An 18029-nucleotide genomic window follows, 5' to 3' on the forward strand; every position below is an offset into this window, starting at 1 on the left:
AGCGACATTTGCTCAGACGAGCAATATTTGCTCAGATTAAGGAATATTGGTTCAACTATCAATATTCAGCAATTCAACAACAATTGCTAACACTGCACCATATCAGCTAATTTGCCACGTTTATTTTTTGGCTTTGCAACTAATATAGACGTTGCTCACTTTGCAACTGAAATATCCGTTGTAGACCAAATAAAAAGTTGCTGTAATTATAATTAATTTTAGAATAATTAAGCAACGTATATTTACATTTATAAACGTTGCAGATTATGGCTAATTACCTATATATATTGTGTAATGAAGGAGTTTTAATTAGGTAGGATTTTATTTTTGGTTACATAATATCAGCTTTAATTTGATATTTTTTTTTAAAAAACATGGAATTGTTTCCCTCTTTGTATTTCACCTAAAAAAATCAAATCCCTTCTAAAATTATATCAATAATTGTTCTCCCCACAAAACAAAATTTAGAATTATTTTTCCCCCTAAAATGTCCCTCCTAAATTTATCACCTAAATATACATTTCCCTCTTTAATTTGTATTTCCCTCCATTTGACCGAATTTCCCTTCAGTTGACCGACCTCTTTAATTTGTATTTCCCCATTTGACCGAATTTCCCTCCTTCCCCAGTTTTAGAGACGGGAGATATTTTTGAAAAAAACTCCAGTGAAGAAACTCTCTCACTGCGCAGAAAAAAAAAGCTCATCTCTCTCAAAATTTCACTGATATGTAGACAAAACTACCACTATCTCTCACAGAATAGATTTGTGAACTTTGAATCAACCCTTATTCTAGCTTGTTAGTCTTTGAATCAAAACCTCTAGATAAACCCCTAATTGAAAATTTATAACCCTAAAAAATTTGATTTTGTTGGTGAAATCGAAGGATATCCTAGTTCAGTGATACTTGTTTGTGTTCGAATCTACGAGAAAACTGCTGCGGTATAATCTCTAACTCAGTTTGTAGTTGTGTTTATTTGATGATTTTGTAAACCTAATTTTTATTTTGTTTACTGAATCAGCAGACGAGTTTGTGAACAACAAGAAGACCGCTGCAATTAAGGTATATTTTCACAAACTCTAACTCTATTTCTCTTCTATGTTATTTTGCATGTTCAATTTCTGTTCTTATTTCGGGTTTTTTCTTTATCAATTTAATACAAAGGGTTTCAGTTTGCAGATTTGTTTACTCGATTTTAAATCATGGGTTTTCAGTCGATTATGAAATTAGGGTCTTCATAGTTGTTTATAAGTGATGTTAACTCTATTGGTTGAGATGATGTATTTTGATTGTAAAGTGGTATGTTGGTTTGTTAGTGAAGATGCTCTTTGTTTCTGTGGTAAAATAGTGATAGTATTCTCTATATTAGTGTGCTCTGAAAGCCTGAATCCTACCAGTTTTTTAACTTCTAGGTCTACATATCAAAAGAATGGTACCCAACTGTTTGATGATATGTTTAGATGATTAAGTGTATGTTTGTGCTGTTTGTCAACAATTTTTGACTCACCCAGAAATGGAATTATCTACAGTCATTGTTCGATAGTTTTTTTCCCCTGCTATATTATGATTTCACCAGTTTATGTCTAAAGGAATTGTTCAATTTACTATTGTATTCAAACCACTCTTCAGGCATCAGTTAGTTATGTGATTTTGCTTGTAAAACCACTTTACTTTCGGTACTGTTGAAATTGGTTCTCAAATCTAAAAGATAAAAATGGCCAGTTGCTTGTCCTTGCCTTACCATATGGAAACTTCATATATATATTAGGCCTACCTTATTTTGTTGAACTTAAAGCTTGCTTGTCAATCTGATCTCCATTTTGTTTTCTTTGGAAAAAAACGTGTGTGTGCCGTAAACTGATGCCAGATTTTCTTCCACATGAATTATCGATTCTGTTCTATGGAAACTCTATGCTTTTCTTGAATATTTAATTGTGTAAAAATGTAATGCTTTCCCATGTTTGTGGAAATAGCCAAACGAACTCTTTGATTGAAACCCCACTGTTAGCCAAAAATTGATTTGTTTTACAATATTAACATGAGTTTTACCATCCATGTTTGCTCCATATTTGTTGTGTGATACTGTACTGAGCATTTTTGTTTCTTCTCGGCATTTATAACTAATCTGGTTTGATGAAAATTCCATATTTTTTTTAAAGTCTAAATTTTTCCTTGATTATGTCAGAATTGTTGAGGTCTCTGGATATGCTTTTGTCGACAGTGTTTCTAGCTTTTGTAGCTAATAATCTAGACTTTCTTTGCCGCATATGTACTGTGTTGATCAAGCTTTGGCCGGGCATAGCTTACAGAAGCCTTATAACGCTTCGAAAGTTAGTACTTTGTTAAGCTTATGATAATGTATATCACGGGGTATCTGGATAGTTTATGTTTACTGTTGTCCCATGTTATTTTCATATGTTTTGCTATTGTATATTTGTTGGGATCTTGTTATGCTTTGTAACTGGAAACTTGGTGGTGTCCTGAACAGAAGGTCTAAGTTTGGCGTGTATATATACTGCATACAGAACCTTCATTTCTCGTTGGTGTGTCGGCATGTCTTCATTTATGTACTAGTGTCTGCTTAGAACTCCTTTTACTTGGACTTAATCTACTTGGAGGTTTCATCCTATCTATATATACTATATATTATCTCGTGCAAGGTCCGATCTGGGTGTATACGGAAGCCTTGTCCTATACACCATTATACCATTCTCTTTTTTCTTTTAGATTTCTACTGGTGTACTTCCAAGTTTTCAGTCTTATGTAAGTAGTATATACAGTAAGTGCTTGCCTCATGCTTTGATTCTTTCTTATTTAATTAAATTAGCCTCCTTAGATTTATACTGTAAGTGCTTGCCTCATGCTTTGATTCTTTCTTATTTAATTAAATTAGCCTCCTTAGATTTATAATACAAACAAATGCACATTTCATGCTTCAAAAAAAAAAAAAAATGCACATTTCAAAGTGTCTTTTAATTTAAGTTAGGAATCATGATTTTGATTGACTAGTTGTACGGGTATCTAATATATCGTTACATTTTCACTGAATTCCGAATGTTTGATGACTTCTCATTTTTTTAGTTGGGGATAATCATGTGGTAGCTGAATTGTTAAGTTTTGGATGGGTCTTCCAGATTACTACTTATTATTCTGTTTCTTTTGATGCAGAGCGAGTAGAATAATACAATCGAGGTAGACTTGAATAGGTCAGGTAATTTTGGTGAAATGGACATGTGTCCTGTTAATGATTAGTATTGCGACATTTTCCACTTCCTCCAAGACTTAAGAAATACTATACTATACCATGGATTTCTGAGGATATGACCTGGCATGATCGTGCATAGGCTTCTTCAGAGTATATGCGACACCCAGTTGACTCTACACAATGGCAGAACATGAAGACAAAGTGGCCTGAGTTTGCAAAGGAAGCGGAAATGTGTGGCTGGGCATTTCTACTGATGGTTTTAATCCTCGCGGCATCCAGTGTACCAGTTACAGTTGTTGGCCAGTCATCTTGGTTCCTTACAATCTGCCGCCATCACTGTGTATGAAGCCAGAGTTTCAGATCATCACTACTAATACCAGGACCTAGGGCACCGGGTCAAGACATCTGCGTTATGCTTCAGCCATTAAACTTTGGGAAGGAGTCGATGCTGTAGATATGCATCTAAAGCAGTCATTCAAGTTGAGAGCTATCCTAATGTGGGGTATACATGATTTACCCGCATATGGTAATGTTTCTGGTTGTGTAGTTCACGGATACAAAGCGTGTCCTGGATGTGGAGATTAGACTGAAAGCAATTGGTTACATCATTCGAGAAAGATTATGTACCGAAATTTTCGAAGATTTCTGAAGTCGACTCATCCTTTCAGGAAATGTAAGTACTTGGGACTGAAAACAGTGGAGACTGAACTGGCGCCAACTCCATTAAGTGGAGAAGAAGTACTGATGAAGACTAGGAATGTTCATTATCTTCCCGGTAAGCTTACCAAAGACGGCAAGAAGAGAAAGAGAGATGGCTGCATTTCAAGGTGACATGGGTAGTAAATTTGATGCAAGTGTTCAGTTCTGACTTATTGAGCATCAGTGGATTAGTTCAGTGCACTTTAATCAAATACATTAATATATATTGCTCATTTGTTCTTTTTACAGGCGATACTGCGTATGTTGAAGGTTAATGGATCTACAGCAGCTGCAGTAGGCACTCCTAGCCCAGAGAAAGGGTCTACTTCTTATCCTGGTGGTGTAAATGGTCGTGTTCCGGAGATCGAGGTCAGTGCAAGTAATGCGCACGCCACTGGTCCAGTTGAGCTACTAGACAATGGAGGTAGGGTTGTCGCATTGGGTCTATAGCTCGTGGTGATGTTGTTCACCATAAAAAGGTGAAGCCGAATGAGAGGAAGGTCTACATTGAGCAAGTGTATGAGCAAGCAGCCATTATCTGGGATGCCCCTCAAGGAGATGGTTGGTGTACCTCGAGTCAGGTACCACTGCCTAATTGGTTGAAATGGCCCGAGGATAGGCTGTCACCTGTTGCATAGACATGTTTAATATCGGGTGAGGAACTATTTTGTTTTTTTGACTAACAGCAGATGTTCAAAGACATAGCAAATCCTACATACTGCTTTTTTTGGTAAGGAAACACGGCGATAAATCTAACAGACTGCTTTTTTTGGGTAATATAAACACCTGGCGAATCCTACAGATTACTTTTTGATGTTTTTGTTACTGTAGGAAGATTAAACAGACTATGCATCTGTCTAATCTGTCTGTAATACATTTTGTAATTGTCTATATATATATATATATATTTTTTTTTTTGTGACTTTTAACAGTCAACCCCTTCTTAACTCCGCCAATGCAAATGCATTGCCGGTCCCAAGCCCGGGTAAAGGAGGAGGGGGAAGGTGCATTATCATTTCTTTTGTTCCAGCTTATTATTGCCTGTTGGTGGTTGCTAGGGAGGACCAGCACTAATGTTTTTAAGATCAAAGTGTGTGTGTGTGTGTCTTCTTATTTCCTGTAGTACGTAAATCAGCAAGTGATCTTATAAGTTCAGTTGTGCTGGAACAGGTTGGAGAAGCCGAAAAGCTTGTTTGCACTCTTTGCAAGCTTGTGATTTCAAGGCAACTTTCTGTAATATTCATGGATGAGGTATGTTCCTCATCTGTAAAATGTTTGAAGTCCTGCGTCTTTGTCCTTCAATATACTTCATAGATGGTGTTATTTTCTTATCGGCTAAAATATAAGCATCTAATCAGCAGTGATGTTAATCTGCATTCCTGGGAACTTCTAAACGTCTCATGCATCTAAATGTTCTGATCCAGTTTGATGAAGTGACCTCTAATTCTGATGATCTTGTAGTCGTAATTGGTAAGCTATGCTTACTCTCTTTGAAGATATGCTCGATCAGTTTAGGTCTCAGAACTTAAAAGTGATGGTCTAGATGTTTTGGAAAACGTCTCACACCCCCCCTTTCTCAATTTTACAGCGAGAGATGGGTGCGGAAGAAACAGTTGCTTCAAAGCAAGCTGTCGAGATAACATTTCTAAAAGTGTATGTATATGTATTCTCAAAAGTATCTGTTTGATGCTCGTACCCCACTAATCATTCATAAATTTATATGTAGTTAGTTTCTCCCAATCTAATTCTTTCATGTTTCACTCGTAGGTTCCTTTCTTACGACTATCCAGATCAGCACAAGGTGTAATGTAACTATTACAAACCATTATTTCTGACTTCATAGCAATTCGGCAGCAAGGCAAGCTTTGTAGAGTTTTTTTTTTGGCGTATTTTAATCAGCTCAGGGCATAGTGTTAACATACATCATTTTGCTACTTGATGCAGGGGTGTCATAGAGTGTTTTGATTTCAATAGCAGCTGAAATCGTGAACTTATAGGGTGCCAAAACTGAACTTTTTCTTTTAATTGTATGCTTGTTTTCAGCTTGATTTGGTGGAAGGACACCATTCATACGCTTCCATTTCTTCTGTTCACAGCCATAGAAGCATTATCTGGTCTTCTTTTGTGCTCAGTTTCTTCATTTCACATTCTGGTTTTAGATTTAAGAAGTTAGAAATCCATCTAAGGTGTCTTTATGTCTTCGAAGGTGCAACTAAGAATTAAATGATGCTGTTTTTCACAGACTGGTTAGGATGAAACTATTATGATTCATTACAAGTCATCTTTTTACATTACAATTAATATATGAAATGATAATTGTAGTTTCATCTCCAATGTTGAATAGGTGAAGCATATTTATGGACCTCTACCAGATGAAAGTGTGAGGTGAATGCTTTTCAAAAATAAACTTAAAAGTCAAGCAATTCTATACCAGGTAACGCTGTTCACACGTCACTATGCTACTTGAACAGGCAACCCATTTTATTTGCAAAATGTTACATAACTAGGCTCTAGGAGAAGCTAACTACCTTCAATTCTGAAATAGGTTCGTCCTTGTAACAGTATTTCTTATTTGGTTGGTTCTTATTCTTTCTATAGGAGGAGATTGGAAAGACTTGTAAAAGAGACAGAAGGTAAGCATCAGCTACTTCCAACACACCAACCATACTATATATTCTAAAATATCATTCGTTCCTTCAGATTCAAGACTCTTATCCTGTAATTCTCATGCACAGGTTATTTCGGAAGCGATATGCAAACCTTGTGTGAAGAAGCTGCTATGATGCTAATTAGAGAACTTGGATCAAACATTTTGACAGTGAAGGCCAATCAGGTAACTACTTGAACTTCATTTCGGATTTTTATTTTGTTCAGTTGCAAACATCTGAAAAACTAGTTGGAGAAGTTTTTCATCGTCAACTTAAAGCTTCTCCATTTATTCCTACATTTCAATTTGCATGGTATCCTTTGTGGATCTACACTTAAGATTGTCCAAGAGGTCATAGGGTACTGAAGTAAACTAGGTCACACAAATGTTACAAACTTACAATTAAGGGGTGCTCGGTGGACAACTTCATTTGCTTCTGTACCCAAATATTTTTCCTTCTATAGAAATGGGTAGAGAATGCCAATTTGGGTGTAATGTTTGTTAATTGGTGTCGTGAATGTTCCTTTGTTTAGATATGTGATTTACAGAAAAACAATGGGGTGTGCAGGTTGAGAAGCAGGTGCAGAAATCTGAACGTGCAGGATCTACTTTTTTTAAATTGATGATAAAAGGTTTGCAACGTATATAAAAGTTGGTAAAGTAACGTTGCTAACAATCAAATGATTTGAACGTATATAAATGTCGCAAAGATAAAGCACGATGTCACCATTTTATGTGGGACCCACTGACACGTGTCCATACCTTAAGGAACGTAAAAATATCCGTTGTTTAAAAAGGATTATTTAACTAGAGCAACGATTATATACGTTGCTTTAGATAAGACATGCAACGGATGCAGCAACCGATGATACGTTGCTATATATATTTTAAGCAACATATGTAGAAGTTGCAAAGAATTTGTGACGCCGTGTAGGCAACCTACATAAGCGTTGCTTAAATTCATAGCAACGATTATAAACGTGGCAAATTGAGCATTTTGGTGTAGTGTCACCTTAAGTTATCAACATTTATTCGAAAATATACCTTTGTATTAGCAGACATGTTCAATTCATGAGTCTCAAAACATTTTCATATCATGTTCGACTCATCAATACAAGGACTCATCGTCCCATGAAATCAGCAACTGACTCCACAATCACGAGATGTCATTCGTGTTACATGGGAGATATTAACTAGGGTTTTGGTCTGGTGGTCTACGGCACGTGTGTTCATAAACACAACGAGAATGTGAGCAAGTCGTGCAATCAGTTGGAGGAGTTAGCAAAGTAGTGGGTAGAAAATCAACCAAGTCTCCGCACGATGAGCAATTGGTTTTAACACGATTTCCACTTCCCCACTCTTTGACTTCAGCAACTGTCACACTTCATGGGATCAAGGTGTTTACAATTCTGGCAATATAAATAAGTCTCGAACCATGATTGAAAAACAGAACAGTCTCTCGTCAAGTAGACAAACAAGGGATTAAGAACTCATCATTCAATCAATCAGAACTTATATTCTCCACGAAGAATACACACCTACAATCTTTGATCACCATTGATCTCACACATTTCTCAGATTCCCTCCTACAGATCGACCCATCCTCTCTTGTGACTGAATTGACTCTGGAACGGCCATTGTCTTAGTTCAGGACAAAGTCTTATAGATTGATCTCTCGAACTTAAAGCACTCCCTTCTCGCAGTGCATCTGTGTGAGGTTGAGCATTTGCTCGGTTCAAGGAGCCTCCGCCACACGGTCATCTCCTCAATCCCGTAAAAACCAGCAAATTGTTTTTTCCCATCTACAGATTGGCGACCATAGTGGGAGATCATTCTCTCGGTTGCAATCTCACATTTTCACAAGATAGCTGGTCTTAGGTCTGGGTTAGTTACGAATGCAAACGACGCTAGCACTAGCAACAATAACAATGATGGTATTCCAGAAACTATTCCTGCTTCTGACAATGGTGGCGAAGTCACTCCTTCTCAACCCTATGCTGGAAATCATCCTCTTTTTGGACGACATCCTGAAGAAGTCAGAGAAAATCCGCCTACCATAAGCGATCTCATGAAGGTGCAGGAAACTCTTGCCAAGAATCAGACTGATATGACTGCCACTCAGAAGGAATTATTCAATTATCTCAAGACTCTTACAGACAAGGTGTCAGAGAAAACTCAAGAGAAAGGAAAAGCTAAAGAAACAACTTCGGACTCGGATCCTGAAGTCACTCCGATCCATGAAGTAGAAGATGAAGAGGTTCCTAAAGCCAAAACTGCAGATCCAAAGGAACCGTCCAGTTTCATCACCCGTGAAGACTTGGAGCGTCTCTTGGAGGATCGTGTAAAGGATAAAGTGTCCTCTTCTGTCCACTGTCACCAACCTCCATACCCTGCCGCTACACAAAGGATTCCTCTGCCAAAAGGTTATGTCTCTCCAACGTTCACCCTTTATGATGGAACAGGCAATGCTCGAGAGCATGTTTCTCGGTTTCTGGAAGCTTTGGGTGAACATGAACATAACCATGTTTTCCTCCTCAAGGAATTTTAAAATCTTTAAAAGGAAGAGCATACACCTGGTACAACAACAACGCACCAGGAACTATCAAAAGTTGTGGAGAAATGATTAATGCTTTCTACAGAAAATATTTCTTCGTTTCAGAGCAAATCACTCTCTCTGACCTCGGAAGGATGTTTCAAAGAAACAACGACCATCCTAATGATTATGTGAAAAGGTTTAGGGTTCAAGCCCTGGACTGTCATGATCCAAATGTCACGGAGCAGCAACTTGTGGACTTGTGCATTAATGGAATGATCCCGGTCTACAGAGATTTACTGGAAGCGGCTAAGAGATCGGCAACTACCGCACCCGCTTTAATAGAAAGGGCTAAGGCTACAAAAACTAAATAACCACGAGAAACTCGAGTTAGTAGACGTTTAATCAACAAGCAGTACAATCTCCAACCCTCCACAAATGTTATCGCAGAAGGGAGCAAACGGAAATCCGAGCCACGCAAGCATACCCCAGCTCTTTCAAAAGCACAAAGGAAGGATAAACAAGATGCACAAGCCCCTGACCAGCGCACATGAACTGATCAAGAGGCACATGACTTCCCATTTTCCAATGAAGAGGTGATCGAACTCCTGTATGTCTGGATCCAAGATGGTGCAATCAAGTTACCATATGTCAAGAAAGAACCAACTGAAGAGGACACGGAAAGTCCTCGTTACTACCGCTTCCACAGGTTCGTCAATCATCCCACAAGTGACTGCAAAGTTTTGAAGCGCATATTCAGTGAAAAGGTTGAATCAGGAGAGCTTAACTTAGGGACTGAAGGAGTACACATGGACCCTCTCCCAGTCAGGACTTTCTCCATCTCTGAACAACAAGTCAAAGAAGCAGTTCATTCATTGATCAAGCATGTCTGCGAATTACTTTATATGTCAAAGGAGCAAAGGGGAGACATGTTCATGGCTTTGAACCATATAGTATCCGGTAAGCGTATACTGATTCCAGAAGTACCTCCTGAACCTCCAGCCATTGACAAAGAAATGTATGACTGGGGACTGCTCACCACATTGCATATTAAAAGAAATGAATTCAAAAGAGCATTTGTTGATGTTGGCACTGCCATCAACATCATTCCTTTGAAAACTCTCAGAGCCGCTGGCATTACCCGACAAGAAGCTACTCATGCTCCCATGTCAATCAGGGATCATGAAGGGATGCCCAGAGACGCATATGGCTACATCACCCTCAAGATCAAAGAGAGCTCGGTCTGCACTGAGACCAAGTTTTACATAATCCGGGAATATCCAGGATACGACATGATCCTCGGACGAACTTGGATTCATGCTGGAAAAATGGCTTTAACGCCTTCAGCACATCCCACTATTGAAGAAGACTCTGATTCGGAAGAAATAGATGATACCCCACCATTTGAGCATCTGAAGGAAGTTAAAGCCTTGATGGAACTTACACAGAAACCTGGAGAAAGTGCACACACCTTTGTCAAAAGGTTCCGTACTCAGGCAAGTCTTATTCCTCTTCACGCGCCTATACTACCAATGTTTAATCATGTTGCCCTGGTCCGGGGAATTCTTCCCACTGAAAAATTAGCCGTCGCAAAGTGCTATGAGTGGATAACCTCACCACGAAAATATTACACCAAATGGTTGAAGACAGAGCTTCTTCAAACCGAGCATTCTATCAAGAGGTTTATCGCTGAAGACATGGCTAAGCATGACAGACAGTACTCCGGATACTCCCCTTTTCATGAGTGCCCGTATGTCCCACAACCTTGGAATCCCACCACACGAGGAATTACGAATCAACAGAAGATATTCAAGGCGCGGACGACCAAGCCTAACAAATTCCATGAAGGAGACCTAGTTCTCAAAGCAGCTAAGCGCAACCTTCATTCTGCAAAAAACTCCAATTGGGAAGGACCTTTCATGTTTGCTAAATCCATGGATGGAGGATACTAAAAGCTAATCAATACGGATTGCAGGACCGTGCCAGTGATCCACGAAAATTGGCTTAAAGCATTTGATGCCTGAAATTATTGGGCATTTGAGGTACTGGGCGTTTGAGTATTCATGACGTCTGGGATTTGGAATTTAGGATTTTCTTTCCTTGTATTTCAATTCCTCCAAAATGTTTGCAATACTTGCATTCAGTATTTGAATTCAGCAATTTATCAAAATTCAGTTCATTTTACTTAAAGAAAATCTCTATCAAATCCTCAATCATCTACCAATCCAGAACCAAAACCAAAGTAAAACCTCACATCTCTCAGAAGTTCAAGAGATTATGAAAAAGAAATTAAAGAAAGTCAGCAAAGAAATATTTTCGCTCCTCTGCATCCTTCAAGACTTGCAAAGCCGCCTTCTCCATGTTCATCTCCTTAGTCAGCTTAGCAATGTTATCTTCCTTCTCCGTTACAACATCATTGGGAAAGGGTATGTTATTATCACACGAGTCCTTGATAGCATTTATTTTCTTACAAAGCCACTTCACGTTGAAGCCAAGTCTTTCAGAATTCTCCAAATTGAACTCCCAATCAAAGAGTACATCTGGAGTCACAGGATTTCTTCCCCTAGTGCATATATCACTTACAACACGCAAGATGACACTTACTTGCATTGTTAAAGCATAAGCGCGTCTAGGGTCTCTAGTAACTATGATGTGACCAAACTTCTTCCATATCTTGTCATACAAACCGACATTATCCAATAGGAACACTGAATCCGCCAACTAGTCCGTGATATGGGAGTGATGCATCAAAAGGAGGATCAAAAACAATCCCTGTATTCGAGTATTCATGTACCACTATATGATTCTCAATTACTGGGGCAACTTTTACAGTCATGTCGACAGCTTCCTCAGTCTCTTCTACCCCGGTTCAGCTTCTTCCGCCGCTGGAGCAACAACGATTGAAGTCTCAGTTACCTTAATGGTTTCAGTAGCGATCCCCTCATGGCCTTGAAGTTCAGTGGTGGTTTTCCCTTTGTAAATAACCACAGGGTTTTTCGGATCATCGTTATTGGTTCCATTATTCTCAATTCGGCATTTAATACCTGATACGAAGATTACATGAGATTAGAGCAATCTAAACATGGAAACCAAATGGTGTTAATATATATCCTTATTTAAGGATAATATATTGTTACCTAGTATATAGGATCTTTGCTTTATCGTAATATTGGGCTCTATATATTCATGAGTTGTGTAACCAGAATTGATAAGATTATCATAATAAGAATTATCTTCTTCTCGATCCTATATTTGTGAAGATGGTATCTATGAGCTAGGGTTCTTGAATCATGGGTAGTGATTCAAAATTCTACCAAAATAAATTAAAACAAAAAGGGAAGATGGAAAACAAATCTGCTCCTATTATCGTTCAATCTGAAGGTGCAACATTCAAGGCTGGTTGTTCTTGATGAAACAAACTATGATTTGTGGTCACAAATCATGGAGATGCATATTGCTAAAAAAGAAAAAACCTCATTTATTATGGGAAGGACAAGAAAACCTAGCGAGGAAGATCCAAGATATGAGAAGTGGCACACAAATAATCAAAAGGTCAAGAGATGGTTGTTGATGTCTATGTCACCTGAAATCATTAAGAGATATATTCGGTTACCTACTGCTAGAGATATTTGGGATGCATTATCTAAAGCCTTTTATGATGGAGATGATGAGATGTAGGTATTTACTCTAAATCGAGGAGTGTTTTCGGCAAAACAAAATGGCATAGCACTCTCAATTTATTATGGAGAACTAACTGAAACCTTTGGAGAGCTGGATCATCGTGACAAGGTGGTTATGGAGAATCCTAATGATATTGAAGCCTATCGGAAATCAATTCAGCGCCTAAGGGTGCATATATTCCTTGCTGGATTAAATGAAAGTTTTGAGCAGATCCGTGGTGAAATCTTGAGAAAAGATCATATTCCTGAATTGGAATCATGTTATGCACTCGTTCGTCGTGAATCTGTTCGACGTATAATGATGGAAAAAAAATCGGAAGAAGTTGAACCTGTTGCTATGGCAACTCGAAATTGGTACAATCAAAAAGGTTTTTTTTCAGATATGCTCAAAGACTGAGGTGGACAAGTCATCACTTAAGTGTACACAATGTAATCAATCTGGACATACAATTGACATGTGTTTCGAGTTGGTTGGATATCCAGATTGGTGGGATCAACATCTGGAGAGGAAGAAGGAGACAAAGAAAAATTCCGGTGCTCCAACGGTGTAGATGGGGAAAAACGATTTGCTGGTTTTTAAGGAATTGAGGAGACGACCGTACGGAGGAGACTCCATGAACCGAGCGAAATGTTAAACCTCACACAGATGCACCGCTACAAAGGGGGTTCTTTAGATTCGAGAGATTAATCTGTAGTACTCCGACCTAAATCAAGACAATGACCATTCCAGAGTAAATTCGGTCACAAGAGAGGATGGGTTGATCTGTAGGAGGGAAGCTGAGAAATGTGTGGAATCAATGGTAATCAAAGATTGTGGGTGTGTGAATTCCGAATACGATAAGATCTGAGTGATTGAAATTGCTCAATTGAGAGTAGTTGCTCAATTGATGAGTTGATGATCTCGTGTTGTCGATGAGACCTGAGATTGATGATACTGATGATGATGATTCAATCATGATTCAGAGACTTATTTATATTGCTGGAATTGTATACACCATGATTCCATGAAGTGTGACAGTTGATGGAATCAAGGAGTGGGGAAGTGGAGATCGTGTTTGAAACCATTTGCTCAACGTGTGGAGACTTGGTCGATTTTCCACCCACTACCTCGTGAATTCCTTCAACTGATTGCACGACTTGCTCACATTGCGTCGTGTGTTTGAACACACGTGCCGTAGACCTCCAGACCAAAACCCTAAGTGATATCCCCCTAAGTGACACGATTGACGTCTCGTGGTTTGTTAGTTAATTGATGAATTCATGGTTTGATGGGACGATGAGTCCATGTAGTCGTTGAGTTGAACATGATGTTCTGAAACTCATGAATTGAACATGTCATGAGACAGAGGCATAGTTCTTACAATGAAGTGAGCAAGTATCGCTCATTCGATGGATCGTTGAATATCGATTGTTGAACCAATATTCCTTGGTTGGAGCAAATATTCCTCATCTGAGCAAATGCTGCTCATGTGATGAATTGTTGAATATTTGATCGTCTGAGCATGTGTTGTTCATCTGATGGATTATTTGGCAACGTACCAAGAATATTAATTAAATTACTGGTCGTTGAACCGAGCATAATTAATAAGATTAATGACCATGAGGTCGTCGTAAAATTATTAAGGTTGGAATCTGGAATGATGATCCTTGGATTCAGAAACCCTAATTTGATCAATTGATGATCAATTCATGGTTCGTCAGAATTTCAACCATGGGACGAAGGAGGGAGCGACTACATGGGACCTTGGATCAACCATGTAGTTTCCATATGCTCACGTGAGAAAATACGAAGTACTCCTGAAGAGTTGACGATTTGTTGGTGAAAGAATGATTAAATGCTGGCTTAATAATTTATTCAAAAATACTCGTCTGAGCCTTAGGTGAGAAAACCTAATTAATTATGACGAGGCGAGGGACCGACCATGGAGTCATGAAACCGTCCATGGGTTGTCACGTGACCGCCTGATGATCACTTCATGAAAATCCAAAGTGTTTGGAAGAGTTTTGGACCTGATACGAGCAATTGTGCAAATTAGGTCAAAACTGTGAAAATTGATGCGACCGGCTTCCGTGAGCCAAAGAGCCAATCTTGGTCGGTCAAGATAGCGTGCTCGTGTCCCCAAGGTGTCCGCATCTCAGTCCTGAGAATTTTGATATTTTCTGGCGTGCAATTGAGCATCCATTCGAGAAAATATGCCAAAATTAGGGTTTCGACGAAACTGAGGAAAACACCATGAGATGATGAAAAATAATTATAAAATAAGGAATGAGGAGGTGTGGGACCGCCGTGATCAAGGCATGGTCGGCCGGTCGTGACCACGGTCTCGTGGTGCCTTTTCCTTAATTTTATAATATTTTGATGATTTTATGAAAAATTCATGAATTTTGAGAAATTTGATGAATTTAGGGAGTTTCCATGAACTGAAGGAGTTTTCATGAGTTCATGGAAGCAAAAAATATTAAAATAATAAAAACAAGGGCGTGTGGGGCCTTGGAGGCATAGCCGGCCGGCTTGGGCCCGGTCCCACGAGTTTTCATAAATTTTTAATATTTTTTAGGTATTTTGATGATTTGAGGGAATTTTTCCTAATTTGAGAGAAATACCATGAAATCAAGGAATTTGATGAATTCAAGGAAAACTAATAAAATAATAAAACAAAGGGGCGTGTGGGACCGGCTAGGGCATGGCCGGCCGGCCAAGGCCCGGTCCCACAAGTTTTCATAATTTATATTATTTTATTATTATTTGATGATTTGTGCAAAAATACCATGAAATCAAGGAGTTTTTTCATGAAATTAGAGAAATAATAATAATAATAATAAAATAATAAGGAACCATGGGTGTGGGGCCGGTTGGGACCAAGGCATGGACGGTTGGCCAATGGTCACGCCCCACACTCCTTTCCTTAATTTTATATTATTTTTTATGGATTTATGGAATTACCATGAAACCGAGGAGTTTCCTCGAGACGAAGGAGATTTGATAAAATGAGAGGATTTTCATCAAATCATGGAAAATAATAAAAATGCATTAAAAATATAAAATTAGCGTGGGATTGACCACGACACGGTCGGTCGGTCGTGTGTCCGTGCTCCCGACACCCTGGTCAATATTTTTAATTATTTATTATTTTCTTCTCTATTTTGCATAGGTTCATCGTTTTGTTGTATTTTTGAAATACTCATTCGTGCGGTGACTGTTAGTGTATCATCGTTGAATACACCTTCACCATTCGAATCGGGGCTTACTTAGAGGTAGCTCAGACGCCCGGTTGTTGATTATTTATTACTAATTGTGGAATTCAGCGGAGAATAATTCACAAAACGGAGTAATAAGATGTTTATTATTAATTCATAGGATCAGCTGAGGATTCGACTACGAATTCAGAATAATAAAATGAACATTACCATTCCATGGGATCGTAGATTCGACCATAGAATCGGAGTAATTAAGGTTTATCTATTACCATTTATGAGACCAGTTGTGGATTCGATCATGAAATCGGAGTAATGAGATAATATAGTTATTGCTATCTAATGAGATCAAGCTGTGGATTCGATCATAGAATCATAACAATTGTTATTGCCATTCCATGGGACCAGTTGTGGATTCGACCATGGAATATGAACAATAATAGATTATTCCAGTAGTGAATGTCACGGCAGAATCAATCTTAATTAGGAATAATTAACTCTGTGGCTCTATACTAGCAGAGCAAGCTGTCTAAGAGCATTAATTATCCCGATATAAGCTTGTCGGTAAGTCATATCCTTTATATAGTCAGGGTAAAATTGTTGTTTGTTCCTGAAGATGTTATCGCTCTATACTAGCAGAGCAAGGTGTCTAGGAGCTGTCCATCTCGTGATGCTATATAGAAATAATCACTGAAAGTATTCAGTATTCATGAGATATGCCGTTGTCCAGTCGTGAGACTACATATCTACATGTACTCTGAGAGAAGGTACTCTCCGTTGAGAATTCGATTAGAGACTCGTGTCTCGATACTCACGTCCGATTGCTGAATCGGAGTTTCGTATAATTATGAGTTTACGAATTTAACCTTTGTCGAAAATCCACCATCTACATTAAGTCCCCTGCTTACTGAGGAAAGCTGTGTTCCTTAGTCAGCATTAAATGGTGATTTTCCGGCCATAAATAATAATACCAGTAATTGAACTTAGTCGTAAGTTGAGACGTTACCGGATTTAGAGAGCATGAGCAAACCACGACTTGATGAAGGCTTCAATATCATGATTGGAGCATCGTTTGATGAGTATAAATTTGTGTTGAAACGCTGGTTTGGATGACGAGTCTGTGGTCGGTTAGGATTCGCGGGTCGGGTCCGATAAGGAAATCCTTAGAAAATTAGGTTTTGGAAATAAAATTGATATAAAAGGGATTAATCCTTTTTTTTTATTTTCCTTCACACACGGCCAACACCTTCATCACCTCTCCAACCTTCACGTCAGCAGCGAGTGGAGGAGAATTTTTTGCCGGAGCTCCGCCGCCGCCGTCGCCGCCGGCCAACTTCCGGCCAATTCACCCAGGTGCGATTATTTTTTTTTGTTTGCTGATGTTTATGATCCTCATGAGTTGTTCATGCTTTGATCATGATGAAGTTATATACATGTGTGTATATTAGTGTGAGTTTTATGAAAAACCCTCGTTTTTGAAAACGTATGTTCGTTCGATCGTTAGTTTTGAAAACTAATTATAATCCCTGATTTAGGAGAGATTTTTTTTTAATATGAACCTAGGTCCAGTGATAAAACTTAGTGTATGAGCTTTCATGTATACCAAGGTTTCATCATAAAAGAAGTGAATTTTCATGAAATTGGAAAAATCCTTCGTTTTAAAGACAAATAATGATGACACGAAGGAAAATATGCATGATGAACTTGTGTCCAGTGATAAAATTTTGCTCATGATCTTTCATGTAAATAAAAAACTTTATCATATGTATGAGATGTGAGCTTTCACAATATTTTTTGAAATAAACCTTCGTTTTAAAGACAAATAACGATGATACGAAGGAAAAATATATTTTTTATCTATGTACATGCAGCCGTGACATATATTGTGCAAAATATGATGATATATTTTATTGTCATGAGTTTATTTTCATTAAATAAAATCCTTGAGAGTTTATGTATGCAAGTTGCATTAATTGCTGCTTTTTCAAAAAAACCAGAAACGTGGGTTTTGAGGAACCTTCGAAGATAGACAATGTATTTATGATGAAATATTTTATTGTTGTAAACTTCAT

At 38.3% G+C, this 18029-nt stretch overlaps 1 long non-coding RNA gene across 1 annotated transcript; it reads left to right on the top strand.

Annotated features, from left to right (window-relative positions):
* Positions 1-784: 784 nt before the first annotated feature.
* Positions 785-4660, top strand: LOC113293029. The gene is made up of 4 exons (XR_003332007.1): positions 785-939; positions 1023-1060; positions 3167-4030; positions 4152-4660. It is a non-coding gene; the product is annotated as an uncharacterized LOC113293029 (long non-coding RNA).
* The last annotated feature ends 13369 nt before the right edge of the window (positions 4661-18029 follow it).

The sequence above is a fragment of the Papaver somniferum genome, chromosome 7, assembly GCF_003573695.1.
Source record: "Papaver somniferum cultivar HN1 chromosome 7, ASM357369v1, whole genome shotgun sequence".
Lineage (NCBI taxonomy): Eukaryota > Viridiplantae > Streptophyta > Magnoliopsida > Ranunculales > Papaveraceae > Papaver > Papaver somniferum.